This window comes from Apaloderma vittatum, unplaced genomic scaffold (genome assembly GCF_000703405.1).
Source record: "Apaloderma vittatum isolate BGI_N311 unplaced genomic scaffold, ASM70340v1 scaffold18968, whole genome shotgun sequence".
NCBI lineage: Eukaryota > Metazoa > Chordata > Aves > Trogoniformes > Trogonidae > Apaloderma > Apaloderma vittatum.
This window is the reverse complement of record NW_009732672.1, coordinates 10,858-24,720: the sequence shown is the minus strand read 5'-3', so window position 1 is coordinate 24,720 and position 13,863 is coordinate 10,858. Positions and strand designations below refer to the sequence as shown.

The following is a 13,863-nucleotide window of genomic DNA, read 5'->3' as shown; positions in this document are numbered from 1 at the left end:
ACTACGGGGCACAGGGGAAGGTTAATATATGTTTGTTTCTCTGTTCTCCTAATCGTAGCCGAAAATATGATGTGTAAGCCTTGTTAAAACATTTTTTTTTTTAAATGAATGGTGCAGAATCCCATGTAAAGGAAGGTTTTGGAGTTTGTGGGTTTTTTCCCCCCTTATAACTGATAATTCCTCTGCATGGTGATTTGTAGTGGCAGGTTTACAGCCTCCTCAGTCAGCTCCATCAAACACTTTCGAGTGATGATGCTGTGGCTGGTAAGCTTACTTCTCTGTCATGTGCCGAAATGTGTTGTCTAGCAACAGACAGCTCTCTTTGCCACACTAGAAGAAATACGATGCTTATCTCACCTTTTGTCTGTTTGCTATTTTTCCACCTGCTGAAAAGAAAAAAAATTGGTTAAGTGTAGGAAAGTTTAGTGGAGAGTGCTTTATGTACTGAATCACAGACACCAACACAAGAATTTTAGCTGTACTGAGATCACACTCTCATGAAGTAATAGCGTAGGTCAGTTTGAATGAAATGCATTTTTACCAGAAGATGAGGCCTCGGAATGTATGCGTGATGTAATTTAAACAAAACCATTTTCCTCCTATAATTAGAATTTCTTTTCAGGATTGATACAGATTTTGGTAGTTATCCTGGGTAAGAACATATGGGCTGTATGGCTGTCCAAGAAAAACCTTTTGATGGCAGCTAGATATGCAGCAGAAATTGTCTCCATAGAGTCAATATAGACACAAATGCACCCCACCACACACCTCCACACCCATGCTGCTCCAGATTTTAAAACACAATCAAAATACTACGCATGTTTCTGTGTTCTGAGAAACTCAGATTTACACACAATGGTTAAGGAGGTGCCTTTTGAAATATGGTTATAAATTATTTTACTTTACAACAGTCCTTTTTTATTCACAAAATAATATTATGTTATATCGACACCTGACAAAAAAAAGACTGGCTACACTACTGAGTGCCGCATAAGTAGAACTGTGATGAGAAGTCTGCCCTTTGACCCAGTGGTAACAGTAACCACAATTCAATAATTCCTCAGACCAGTATGTGAAAAAAATAAGTATTTAAATGCAATGCCTAATGGAGACTTGTCATTAGAAGAAAACGACTATGCAGGCTAGCATTACTACTAAATCTTTCTCAAGCCTAGGGCAGAAGTGAGCATAAATCATCCCTAAGATGCTTTGACATACATTTGTAAGGAAACTAGAAGATCACATGTAATGTTATCTTCATCTAACCTCGTTGCTTCCTTCCGTTAATAAGCAACAAAAGAGTAAATCTAAGATAAAAGAATATAATAATCTCTTAAAATTTAAATTAGAAATAAAGAAAACTGATTTAAGGATTTTTTTTTTTTTACCATTTAAATATAAATTCTTATTATCTTTAGAACTCAGTGAAGATGTTTTTAGGTCCAAATCCATTTGGTTGTTACAGGAAATTTGAAGACAAATGCCTAAGTGTTTTGCAGGACTGCATACTTAGAATTTATTGTTTCAATTAAACATGTAACATCATTATTTCATATATGACTGAATATGAGTACTATGCCTATACAGTACACCTAATATAGTTCTTTTTGACATCTATATCTCTTTTAGCATCACAATGGATCTACTTCATAAACTGCATATGATATGGAAGATGTCTAATCTGGTAAGAATTTAAACATTACTTAGATAAAGACAATTCTATCCTTACTTAGAAGTGTATGACTGAAGTGGTTTTGTTTACTTTGATAGTTTTTGAGTGCTAACCACAATATCTTTTCCTAAGCATAGCTGCTATCTCAGCAGATAGTTTCATGACTAGTCCATGTATAGAAATTGTGATAGTGAAAGAGAAAAAAACAATGCAAAAAGAGGCTAAGCAAGCCTTTCAAACATCAGTTTTATATTTGATTTAATGAATTCCAGTGAAATAGAGCAGTTTAGAAGTGTAATATATTCATCAGATATATCCCTGGACTGTAATGCTAGGCAGAATACATAAATGGGTCTCTTCTACATTCTGCTAGCTTCCATCACAATTACATGCCAGGAGCACAACAAGCTGTTATAAAAGGGTATATTCATGCAAGCGCTCTTCCAGCTCTGCCTGCTTGCAGTCTTGCCTTGGGTAGCAATTTTTTTTGGTAGTGTAAATTAAACTTAAGGCAAAATTATGCATAAGCCCAATATTTGAAATATCTTTGTCCTTACGTCCTGCTCAAGAGAGTCAGGCCAGCCTGAGGAAACTATTTCCTTAATATATCATGTGCCTGAAGCTTGATAAAAGGGTAGCTAAGGGTATGATAGATAAAAACATGTGCTACTTTACAGAGAACTAAACCACGAAATGTTAACCATGAATTTCTTTGAAATGTTGTATTTCTACCTACAGTGTTTATGCTTTAATGCAATAGTGTCACCAGGAGAAAGACAAAATCCACACTGAATAAGAGAAGCCAAATACACAGCATCCATCCGTGTTGAACGGCAAAGAGCCCACTGACATATATTCAGTTTGCGCAGCTAGTTGTATCACAGACAGCAAAAAATAAACACGTGCATTTTCATGGGGCTCCTGCTTGAAACTTAATCTAGAAGAGCAAGCCTTAAAGTAAACAGGCAAAGAGAAATTAAGCAGAAGGAAAAAAATATGTTCCTTTGGCTCAAAAACAAATTCATGCAAAAGCCAAGAACAGCTTGAGAACCAATTTCTTGCTAATAGGTAACTGCTCGTAAAATATGATGTTTTATAGAAGATTTTCAGTAGAGGTGCTTTTATATACCGCAATGGCTTCATGAGGTAAGTATTATTTATCCCCATTTCACAGACAATGCAAACGAAGGTCATTAAACTACTTGCCCTGGGACATGTGGGATTAAAATAGCATTATTCTCACCCTTTCTCTCTAAGGCTGCCATACCAGCTGCCTGTATGCTCTAGTTTACAGAGTTCTGGTCAGAACTAAGATATTTTGTCTCCTCGGCATTACAGAATATCTGTTTTCTGTGCTGAATTCCCTGTTTATCATTAAAGGCAATTCATGTCAGGAGTCTATTACCACGCCAGCTACTGCAGGCAGCTGTAAACCACTCAGATGGCATATGAGAATAATAATCCTGATACATATTCAGTGCATTTCACCGAGTCCTCTAGAAATCAGATGCACTTCAGGAGGAAATAGTGGTGTGCGAACACAGCTATCTGAGGCAGTACCCTGCCTTGAGTCTTTGCAGGACATGACAAATCAATCACTAGTACCCTCTGTGTGTCCTTTCTCTCGTTTGCAAATTTTTTAGAAGGAGCAGAAGGAGCACCTTCCTCATGGAAGACAGACTAGGTCCACTCTTGAAAAATCATGCAACTTAGTTTCTGGTATGTGCAAGGCAGATGTACATGAAAGTCTGGTTGCTACAAGAAGGAGTGGTTAAAAAGTTTCTGTCAGTTGCATCTGTTAAGCTGAAATCCATCCTTCCTTCAGTCAACTCTAGTACAAAGAAGGAAGTATCTTCTAAAGTGCTCTTTCATCTTTTCTCTTGGCCTGAACATTAAGCAGCTGTTGAAATGAAGACATAACTGCTAAATGCCCATTTGGCAAAGCAAACAGAAAAAAATGTTACTCAACTAGAAGCTCTATGAAAAAATGCTGAAGTTATTGTGAGGTAAGGCCTGGTACACTGAAGCCACAGAACAGACTATATTCCAAAAACTGTGAAAAATAATTAATTTTATCTCATGCAGTTCTTGACTAATGTCCATAATTGCTCATTAGCCCACAGTTGCACTAGTGACTTCCTCAAGGTCTCTTCACTTAGGAATACAGCAGATGGCAAGATGTCCACCTGCTCTGTAGAATCAATTAGAAACATAATATGTTGCTTCTATAAGGACTCTCTTTTAAGCAGACAGAAATAATTTATAGTCATTTGTCAATCCTTTTTGAGTGCCTGATCTACATCTTTTAGTGGCTGCAATTTATGGCCATACAAATGATTTCCTTCCCATTATATTTTGAGATTGCAACAAACAGGGAGATCAAAGAGCAAGAATACTTCTGGTCTAATGTCATAGCTTCAGACTGAGCATTTGATTCATAAACTTAAATTTAGGTGTTAAACAAAGGCATCCATCTTAATTGCTACAGCTGTTTTCTGGGGAAACATTTTCAAATTCAGAATAAACTTCCTTGCAGAAAATTAAAACTAGTCCTAGCAGATGTCTATCACACTAAATAATTCTTGAAAAAAAATGTGGAAAAAAAGGTGATTCATTTATCAGAATGTAAGATTTTACCTGAATTTCTTTACTGACAAGGCCAAATCTACTCATGCATGTCAAAAAATGGTGGAAAACAACAGAGGTACTCTTATTTTGAGTGGTGGGAACACAGCTATTTGTCACTTACACATTGGTTTGTTTGTTTGTTTGTTTTTTTTGAGGAGTGGGAGAGCTCTTAGAGTTATCACATCACAGTACATATTGAGTCGAAGGGACCCACAGAGATCATTGAATCCAGCTCTTGACTCCACACTTAAGGCAACCTAAAAGTTAAAATGTGTTGTCCAAACACTTCCTGAACACCAACAGGCTTGGGGCCATAACCACTTCCCTGGGGAGCTTGTTTAGTTTGTTGGCCACCCTCTCAGTAATGAATTTTTTCACAATATCCTATCTGAACTGCCCCTGATGCAGCTTTAAGTCATTCCCTTGTGCCCTGTCACTGGACACCTGAGAGAAGAGATTAACATCTCCCTTTCCAATTCCCCTCATCACAAAGTTATAGATAATAATGAGGTCAGTCTCCTCTCTGAGCTGAACAAACTTAGTATGCTCAGCTGTGCCTCATAAGTTATGCTCTTTAGACCTTCCACCATCTTTTTGTCCTTTAGATACTTTCCAATATTTTTATATCATTCTTATACTGTGGAGCCAAAAAGTGCATACAGTACTCCTTAAGAAAGGCTGAGAGTGTTGTAGTTGTTCAACCTGGAGAAGGCTCGATGAAGACAATATTTGATGTGTTGAGAATTTTTTGTATTTGTTTTGGTAATCGGCCCAGGGATGGGTTGGTCCCGCAGAAAAGGACACAGGCACTAACAGAAGGGTTAGCTTTACTGTCTATTTCGACGTATTACAGGAATAAGGCAATGCAAGCTTATTATACTCTAGTTTTAAGCAGCAAGGAGAACAAGCAGGGTAATGCACCTAATCAGTCCTATATGCAGTTAGCGATAGTTGTTAAGAAAGATCCATCACCAGTTGCCCTAATATCATCATCCTGCATCATCCTGCTGCAGCGAGGACTCTGGAGAACCGTCCCGGCAATTGGGAAGTCCTACGCAGTGCGTCCACTCATGGGTGAGGTCTCCAAAGTCGCTGCAAGGGGGTCCAGCTTTTATACTATTAAATAAACAACCTGACAAAACTTCGAACGCTGGGAACATCTGGTGTTGTTCGCTCCGCTGGATTCCTCCCACAGCTTGGCCAGGTCTAAAGGAAGAATACAAGGAAGTGCCCCTATATATTTCAGTCCTTAATCACATATTTCTTACTCAAACCAGGCCTCTGGTCTCATGGTCTTGTAACACACTTCTAACAAAGCAAGAGGCAGCTGGTTTCCCAGCCTTGCACCTGGCCTTTAGCTAAAGAAAGATCTACCTGTTGGTCCCACCACACACTTAGTCTTACAGCAAAGCTTTTACAGATTGGAATATATATATATGTGCTAAAACAGATTATCAATACATTACATGTGTGATTAATATGATATAGTGTGAGGTTCGTCTAAAGGTCAGCTTCAGTTCAGGGCCTATGATTCAGGTCCTAGCACTATGGTATTTTATAAATTTGCTTATATTTTTAGTTTAGTTAATAAACTGATGAAATCTGTGAACATGTAAACACATTTGGACTATGTGGGCTCAGCAGCAAAGGTCACTCTGTACTGGTAGTCTATAGATTTGTTCTTACAGATTTTCACTTAAGTAGTCCAAAGCAGGAACATTATTAACTTTTGAATGCACAGTCCAAAATTTACGAGCATTTGAGTGCCTACCATTTAAAAAGAGAAAGACTTCTAGTGCTTCCTCTGTTGTTCTGCCCTACTAACATGATCCGTTCCTATTGGATTTCTTCAGCCACATCCTAAAAGTAGTCCTACTACTGGAGGTTAAACTTACTGAGGTGAGCTCATCTGCCTGCTTTTCTTTGGAAGTTAATTTATTCATTCCAAGAAGAAGGCGGGTATGGTTGCAAAAAATAACGTTGGATTATTGCTTGGCCACCTTATTAACATTCAGTGAAGTGATTTGCTGAAAGCAAAATATTAGAATAATATTGTTTCAAACTTGAAATAGCCTCGGTGGTCCTGTGGCCCAAAGTAATCTGTTTGTGTGTTACATGTAAAGTAAACCTTAGCTCTTCTAAGTGCCATGAAAAGAAAATCCTGCTAAAATTAGACAATCAAAGAAGATAGGTGAGGTGTGACTTTATGTAGTAAACAGTGATTGAGCAAAGAAGAGAAAACAGCAGGACTCTGCATGAAGCAAATTAATTCATGCTTCACTTCCACGGTCCTGAAGAAATTAAATTGCCCACTTCCTAATCAGCACAACTCCCTTCCACATCAATTCTTTACTTCATATTTTCTCTCCCATGTTATCATAATCTTTTCTAGATGAAAGTCCCCTGATTTATGTTTTTACTATATTTTAAATATTCTTTATTTTTCAACTACTCAACAAGAGTGTGTTGTCTTGTATTGCTTTGAGGAGATCACCATACAGCCATGACCATTCCTTTTTCTTGCATTTGAAAATATAACTTACTCTCGGTGGCTGCTTTCTTTATTTCCTCTTTCTTTACTTTCCATAAAAGTCAGGTCTAAGACTATACCACTACTGCATCTGTGAAACACCGTTAATACATCATATCTTTTGTGGAATAAAAATATCGAGTATGCTATGTACTCCTTGAAGAGTAAATCGATAGTAAGCTAGTCTAACAAAAAATTCTAAATACTCCTTGTTTTTGACTGAGTTTGGAACTGAAAGATAAGTTTCAGATCTTAAGTTAGCAACTCATTAATAGACAAATATTGTAAGTAGAGTCATGGACTATTATCTTCCCTAATCCAGCTGAGTCTTTAGGTCTGGTAGCATGAGTGTCATCCATTCTTCTGAAATGGTAGCAGCAAATGCAGGCAAAATCTATATATCCATTATATGCTGTAAAGTGATTCTGGGATGAATTAGAGCATTTTGGAAATGTCATCAGTATTAGAGTACAGACTAAAATACAGCCTTTATACCCTACACAGTTCTTTCCTTTTGCTTTGATATTAAGTATTCTTAAAATAAACTTATTATACATGTGCTCAATTTCCTTGCATAAATTTACTTCCATAAATTACAATAAGTATTTTTTATTTGTAATCCAAAACCTCTGTTAAACAAGGCAATATTTGGACTGACTGGAATATAGGAAGCAAATGAGGGTTTTGCCAGAATTTTATTTTCCAGAATCAGGCCCTGATTCAGGAAAGAATGTTAGCAAATGACTAAATATAAATATGTGATTTATTTTGTGCTCTTTTGATTAGGGATCAACTTAAGCAGGTACTTAATGTGTTTTGCTGAGCTGGGGCCAAAGTTCTGTCCACGAGCTTTAACCTCTGCTGTTCTGAGGGTGGGAAAGCAACCCAGACTCAGCAGAACTGGCAGATATTGTGAGGTTTCCATTATTTCAGATGGATGTCATTTTTAGTTGATACTTTGTGAGAAGAGTTCATCATATTTATGTCTCTGAGTACGAACCCTAGGACGATATGGCCTTGAGCCCAGACACTAAGCTTCAGCTTAAAACCTGATTCAGATCTGACTCTGAACACCTCATCGGCTCCTTGTTGATAATACAGTATGGAAAGTAAATTATCTTGTAGCCTGGAGAGGTGGTTCATCAATATAAGGATGACACGTGTTGTGAAGCATTACTGAAATGTCTGATACAGAAGTAAGAGGACTTGTTCCTTGAGATTTCCATGCCTACATCTATCCCTACCACTACATTTCTTTTATGATTTTGTACTTCTGTTTTAAGGCTCAACATTATTATTGTGACATGTATCTGAAAATATTTAAGACTACCAGTAAAATTCGGATTCTAGTGTTTAGCTATCACTGAAGTTTCTAGAGATCTATTCAAATTAGGGCTTATTACTTGCTAAAGGCTTTGCAGTTTGTTTTCAAATTAATCACCTCAAGTCTTCTTTTCAGGTAAACTACTTTAAATTTTTTTCCTTAGCTAAGAGAATAGCCATCATGACTTTTTTTTTTCTCCTTCTGTAGAAGAATAAATAAAAAATTTGCATTTTAGTCCCTGCTTTCTACTTTGTTCCTCCTTTGACAAGTTAACATGTAGACAGCTCCAAATTGCTTCATTCCCATTACTTATGATATTCAGAGGATAACTTCAGCTAGTGTCTTCTTGTATTCTGACAAGTAAAAATCCAAAAGGCCAGATATTAAAATTGGTGTTTAACACAGTCATAATCAATTGACAGTGATTATGGAAGCCTTCTAGACTCAATTCTCTTTCCGATGTAAGACACATGGCACTGTCATTCACTCACAGTTGCACATTCAAAACTTTTGTATAGTATTTTGTAGCTCATGCAAAATGTTGAATATGTCTTTAAAACACAAATCTTGTCCATTCTAGGAGCAGGCCCTTAGGCCTTTTATGGTGCTGTCTCATATTAGCTCAAGTGGTAGAAGCCTTGATTCAACTAGGTGGCCTTCTATGATGGTGTCACAGCGTCAGTGGATAAGGAAAGTGCAACTGGTGTCATCTACCTGGACTTGTGCAAAGCATTTGTTGCTGTCCCACACGACATCTTGGTTTTTAAATTGGAAGGATATGGGTTTGATTGACGGGCCACTTGATAGATAAGGAACTGGCTAGATGGATGCATTCAAAGAGTTGTGATCAACAGCTCAATGTCCAAGTGGAGACCAGTGACGAGTGGTGTCCTGCAAGGATTGGTACTGGGACCAGTGTTGTTTAACATCTTTGTTGGCAACATGGACAGTGGGATAGAGTGCATCCTCAGGAAGTCTGCCAATGACACCAAACTCTGTGGAGTGGTTGACACGCTGGAGGGAAGGGATGTCATTCAGAGGGACCATGACACATTTGAGTGGTAGGCCCAGGCCAGCCTCATGAAGTTCAACAAGGCCAGGTGTAAGGTCCTGCACCTGAGTTGAGGCAATCCCAAGCACAAAGCCAAGCCAAGCAGAGAGCAGATTGGGAGCAGCCCTTAGGAGATGGACTTGGGTATGTTAGTTGATGAGAGGGTCAACATGAGCTGGCAGTGTGCATCTGCAACCCAAAAAATGAACCGTGTTTTGTGCTGCATCGAAAGGAGTGTGACTAGGGAGGTAATTCTCCCCTTCTGCTCTGCTCTGGTGAGGGCCCACTCGGAGTACTGCATCCAGTTCTGGAGCACACAGTAAAAAAAGGACATGAATCTGCCGGAATGGGTCCAGGGAAGGGCCATGAAGATGATTAGAGGGCTAGAGAACCTCTGCTATGAGGACAGGCTGAGGGAGCTGGAGTTATTTATCTTGGAGAAGGGAAGGCTTTGGGGTGATGTAATAGAGGCCTTCCAATACACAAAAGTGGTCTACAGGAAAGCCAGAGAAGGGCCTGTAGTGATAGGACAAGGGGCAATGGCTGAAACTGCAAGAGGGTAGACTTATATTAGGTATAAGGAAACAATTCTTTACCATGAGATTAGTGCAGCACTGGAACAAGTTGCCAAAGGAGGTTGTGGATGCCCCATCCCTGGAAGAGTTCAAGGCCAGGTTGGATGGAGCTTTGAGCAACTTGGTCTAGTGGGAGAGAGGTGACCCTGCTCAGAGCAGGGGGGATGGAACTAGATGATCTTCAGGGTCCCTTCCAACCTTAACTACTCTATGATTCCATGATTCTATGATTCTATGATTCTATGACTGATTCTGTGATTCTATGATTCTCTGTTAAATGTGCTAGTGATTCCTCCTGTGCCAAAAGACACTTTTGGCTATAAGTAAGTTATTCTTTGGTGTGTCAACCCAAATGGTCTCCTCTGGAATACAGTGCCTTTACATGAACAAATTAAAATTTCCAAACTTCTTCTATCAGTAAGATTTATTACTCTAAGTCACCATAGCAGAAAACTTCAAAATCTGTACATGAAATGCTGCATCTCTGTGTTAAAGAAATCAATGTTGTTCTACCTTACTTTGGTATTGTTTTTCTGTCTGCTGCGTGGTATATTCATGCACGTCTAAATAGAGGGGCACGGTGGATAAACATGTATTGTAGGGTGCATATTGGATGCTAGGAATTTTATGAGGCTGACTAGCACTACCTACTCATTTAATTGAACACTTTGGGGACCTGTTCACGCCATTTATTTTATGTTTAGCCTGAAATCACAATTTATCTATATAAGAAGAAGAAAGCGCATTAAAAAAAGTGTGCCCCCAAATGTTTCAAAATGAGTCAAGTTTACAAAATGACAAGAACATATTTAGTTTCTACATTATTTACAAAGACTTTGATCAAGATTATAAGTATTAAATTCTCCATAGTTCCCCATAATAAATCTTCATTTAATGAAGTATAACAATCCAAAAATGCAAGTAACATTGCCAGTCTCAGCAGCTTCGACAGCAGCATCTTGACTTGAAATCCAGCAAACACTACTCAGGAATAGTTTTAATTATCCTGTGACAATACTCCATGCCACTAGCTGTTTTTAACAATGTCCTAGACAAGTAAGTGTGCCAGCTGCAGAGATCAGAAGTGCATCAGATGCAGTGCATACAGCCTTAGGAAAAGCAGGTAAAGAAGTATTTCTGGGTTAATTGCAAACTTTCTGGCTGATTAAGAAACATTATTATTTGAGGCATTTGCTCTCAGTCATAAGTCAAAGTACAACATTGCATATAGAATGACATGACTACTAAAATACCTCTGTGAGGTATTTTAGTATATGGCTCACAAAATTTCATACTGGATTTTTGATGCCGTCTTCCATGTCTTTGTGAAAAAAATTCTGAAGGCCACCTGTCTTAGATATCTCTGTAGCTGTCTGCAGTATCAACAGAATAGCATTAGGCAAAGTGTAAAATAGAGAAAAGTAAAGATCTTTAATTTTTATATAAAAGGTGAGTTGCTTTTTTTACAAATCTACATAGCTGTAGATCACATTTGCTTTTGAGAAAACATCTTGCTTTCAGTAAAACAAGCTATTTGTTCAAAAACAATGGAAAAGAAAAATGGTAACTTCATTTTTTCTATCTCTTGTAATTGTAATACTTTTTACTATTTGCTTTTTGTTCAATTTAAAGAACTTCTTTTTTTCAAAATTTTCTATTGTACTAAGGGACTTAATAATACAGTGTTATGTCCCTGAAGTACCTGTATTTCAGTAGAGAGTAAGCAATACCTGAATAAGCATATTACTTTCAGCCACAGAAAAGATAAAAAATAGGCAATGCTATTATTACTTGTGCTTTGATGCGGGTCTATCCTGATTTGTTATAAAGCAGATCTTCAGAAATCTGTACTGAAAAAATGTGGCGGGGTTTGATTTTTTTTTTTGTGATACATGCTTGTTCTTCAGCTAGAATGAATTCACTGAAGCTGTTGTGTCATCTGGTAATCATCTGATAGATTCACTTTTCTGTTACGCAGAAGGATATATGGAACTTTTCCAGGAAATCAGAAGAAAAAATATATTACATTTTAAAATAATTGGGCTAATCTTACAATGTTCATGACTTCATGAATTTGGGCTGACATATGTTGAAGGATTTTAAAAATCTAACAGCAAAAAAAATAATTTTATCAATGCCTATTTAAGTGGTTTACTCAGCAGTTCTGGAAAATTGCGCTAGCTTTGGAATAGGAAATACTTGAAAATTTGGTTGTTAAACTCGCCAGAAGGCTCTTAAAATCTCTTAAAGTCTTTAAGGTTAATGTACTTAGTGTAAAAGAGGATTAAATGGATCATGAGAGGAGGGTTGATCATGAAAGGAGAGGCTGGTCGCTTGGGTGAAATATAAGACCATGGTGAGAGGATGTAGGGAGGCAACTAGGAAAGCTAAGGCCTCCTTGGAATTTGCAAGGGAGGTCAAGGACAACTGAAAGGGCTTCTTCAAATACATTGCTGACAAAACTAACACTAGAGGCAATGTAGGCCCTCTGGTGAATGAGGTGGGTGCCCTGGAGACAGAGGATACAGAGAAGGCAGAGTTACTGAATGCCTTCTTTGCCTCTGTCTGTACTGCTGGAGACTGTCCTCAGGATCTCCAGTCCCCTGAGGCCCCAGAGAAAGTCAGGATAAAGGAGGAGTTTGCCCTGGTTGAGGAGGACTGGGTTAGGGATCATTTAGGCAATATGGACATCCCTAAATCCATGGGCCCTGGTGGGATGCACCTAAGGGGGCTGAGGGAGCTGGCAGAAGTCATTGCTAGGCCACTTTCCATCATCTTTGGTAAGTCGTGGGCAACAGGAGAGGTGCCTGATCACAGAAGGAAAGCAAATGTCACATCAGTATTCAAAAAGGGCAAGAAGGAGGACCCGAGTAACTACAGGCCAGTCAGCTCCACCTCCACCCTTGGAAAGGTGATGGAACAACTTATCCTTGATGCTGCCTCTGAGCATATCAAGGGTAAGAGGGTCATTAGGAGCAGTCAGCATGGCTTTGCCAAGGGGAAGTCACGATTGACCAACCTGATAGCCTTTTATGAAGACATAACCAGGTGGATGGATGGTGGCCGTGCAGTGGATGTGGTTTATCTTGATTTCAGTAAAGCACTTGACACCATCTTCTACAGCATCCTCATAGCTAAATTGCGTTAAGTGTGGTCTGGATGACTGGGTAGTGAAGTGGATTGTGGCTCAGTTGAAGGAAAGAAGTCAGAGAGTTGTGGTCAGTGAGACAGAGTTTAGCTGGAGGCTTGCATCCAGTGGAGTCCCTCAGCGGTCAGCATGGGGACCAGTATTATTCAATATATTCATCAATGATGTGGAGGAGGGAATAGAGTGCAACACAAGTTTGCTGATGACACAAAACTGGGAGGAGTGGCTGACACCCCAGAAGGCTGTGCTGCCATTCAGAGAGACCTGGACAGGCTGGAGAGTTGGGTGGGGGAAATTTTATGAAATACAACAAGTGAAAGTGTAGCGTTTTGCACCTGGGAAAGAACAATACCATGTGCCAGTACAGGCTGGGGACCAGGGGGTTCTGGTGGACAGCAGGATGACCATGAGCCAGCAATGTGTCCTCGTGGCCAAGAAGGCCAATGGCATCCTGGGGTGTATTAGAAAGGGAGTAGCAAGTAGATCAAGAGAGGTCCTCCTGCCCTTCTACTCTGCCCTGGTGAGGCCACATCTGGAATATTGTGTCCAGTTCTGGGCCTCTCAGCTCAAGAGAGACAGGGAACTGCTTGAGAGAGTCCAGCGCAGAGCCACAGAGATGATGAAGGGAGTGGAACATCTCCCTTATGAGGAAAGGCTGAAGGAGCTGGGTGTCTCCAGCTTGGAGAGGAGGAGGCTGAGGGGTGACCTCATTAATGTTTGTAAATATGTCAAGGGGGAGTGTCAGGAGGACGGAGCCAGGCTCTTTTCAGTGACGTCCAATGACAGGACAAGGGGCAATGGGTGCAAGGTGGAGCATAGGAGGTTCCACAAAAATATTAGAAAAAACTTTTTCACTGTGAGGGTGACAGAGCACTGGCACAGGCTGCCCAGGGAGGTTGTGGAGTCTCCTTCTCTGGAGACATTCAAAACCCACC

At 39.3% G+C, this 13,863-nt stretch overlaps 1 pseudogene; it reads left to right on the top strand.

Annotated features, from left to right (window-relative positions):
• The window catches only part of LOC104278596, a 30,785-nt pseudogene extending 17,337 nt beyond the window's left edge, over window positions 1–13,448 (top strand).
• Window positions 13,449–13,863: the final 415 nt, after the last annotated feature.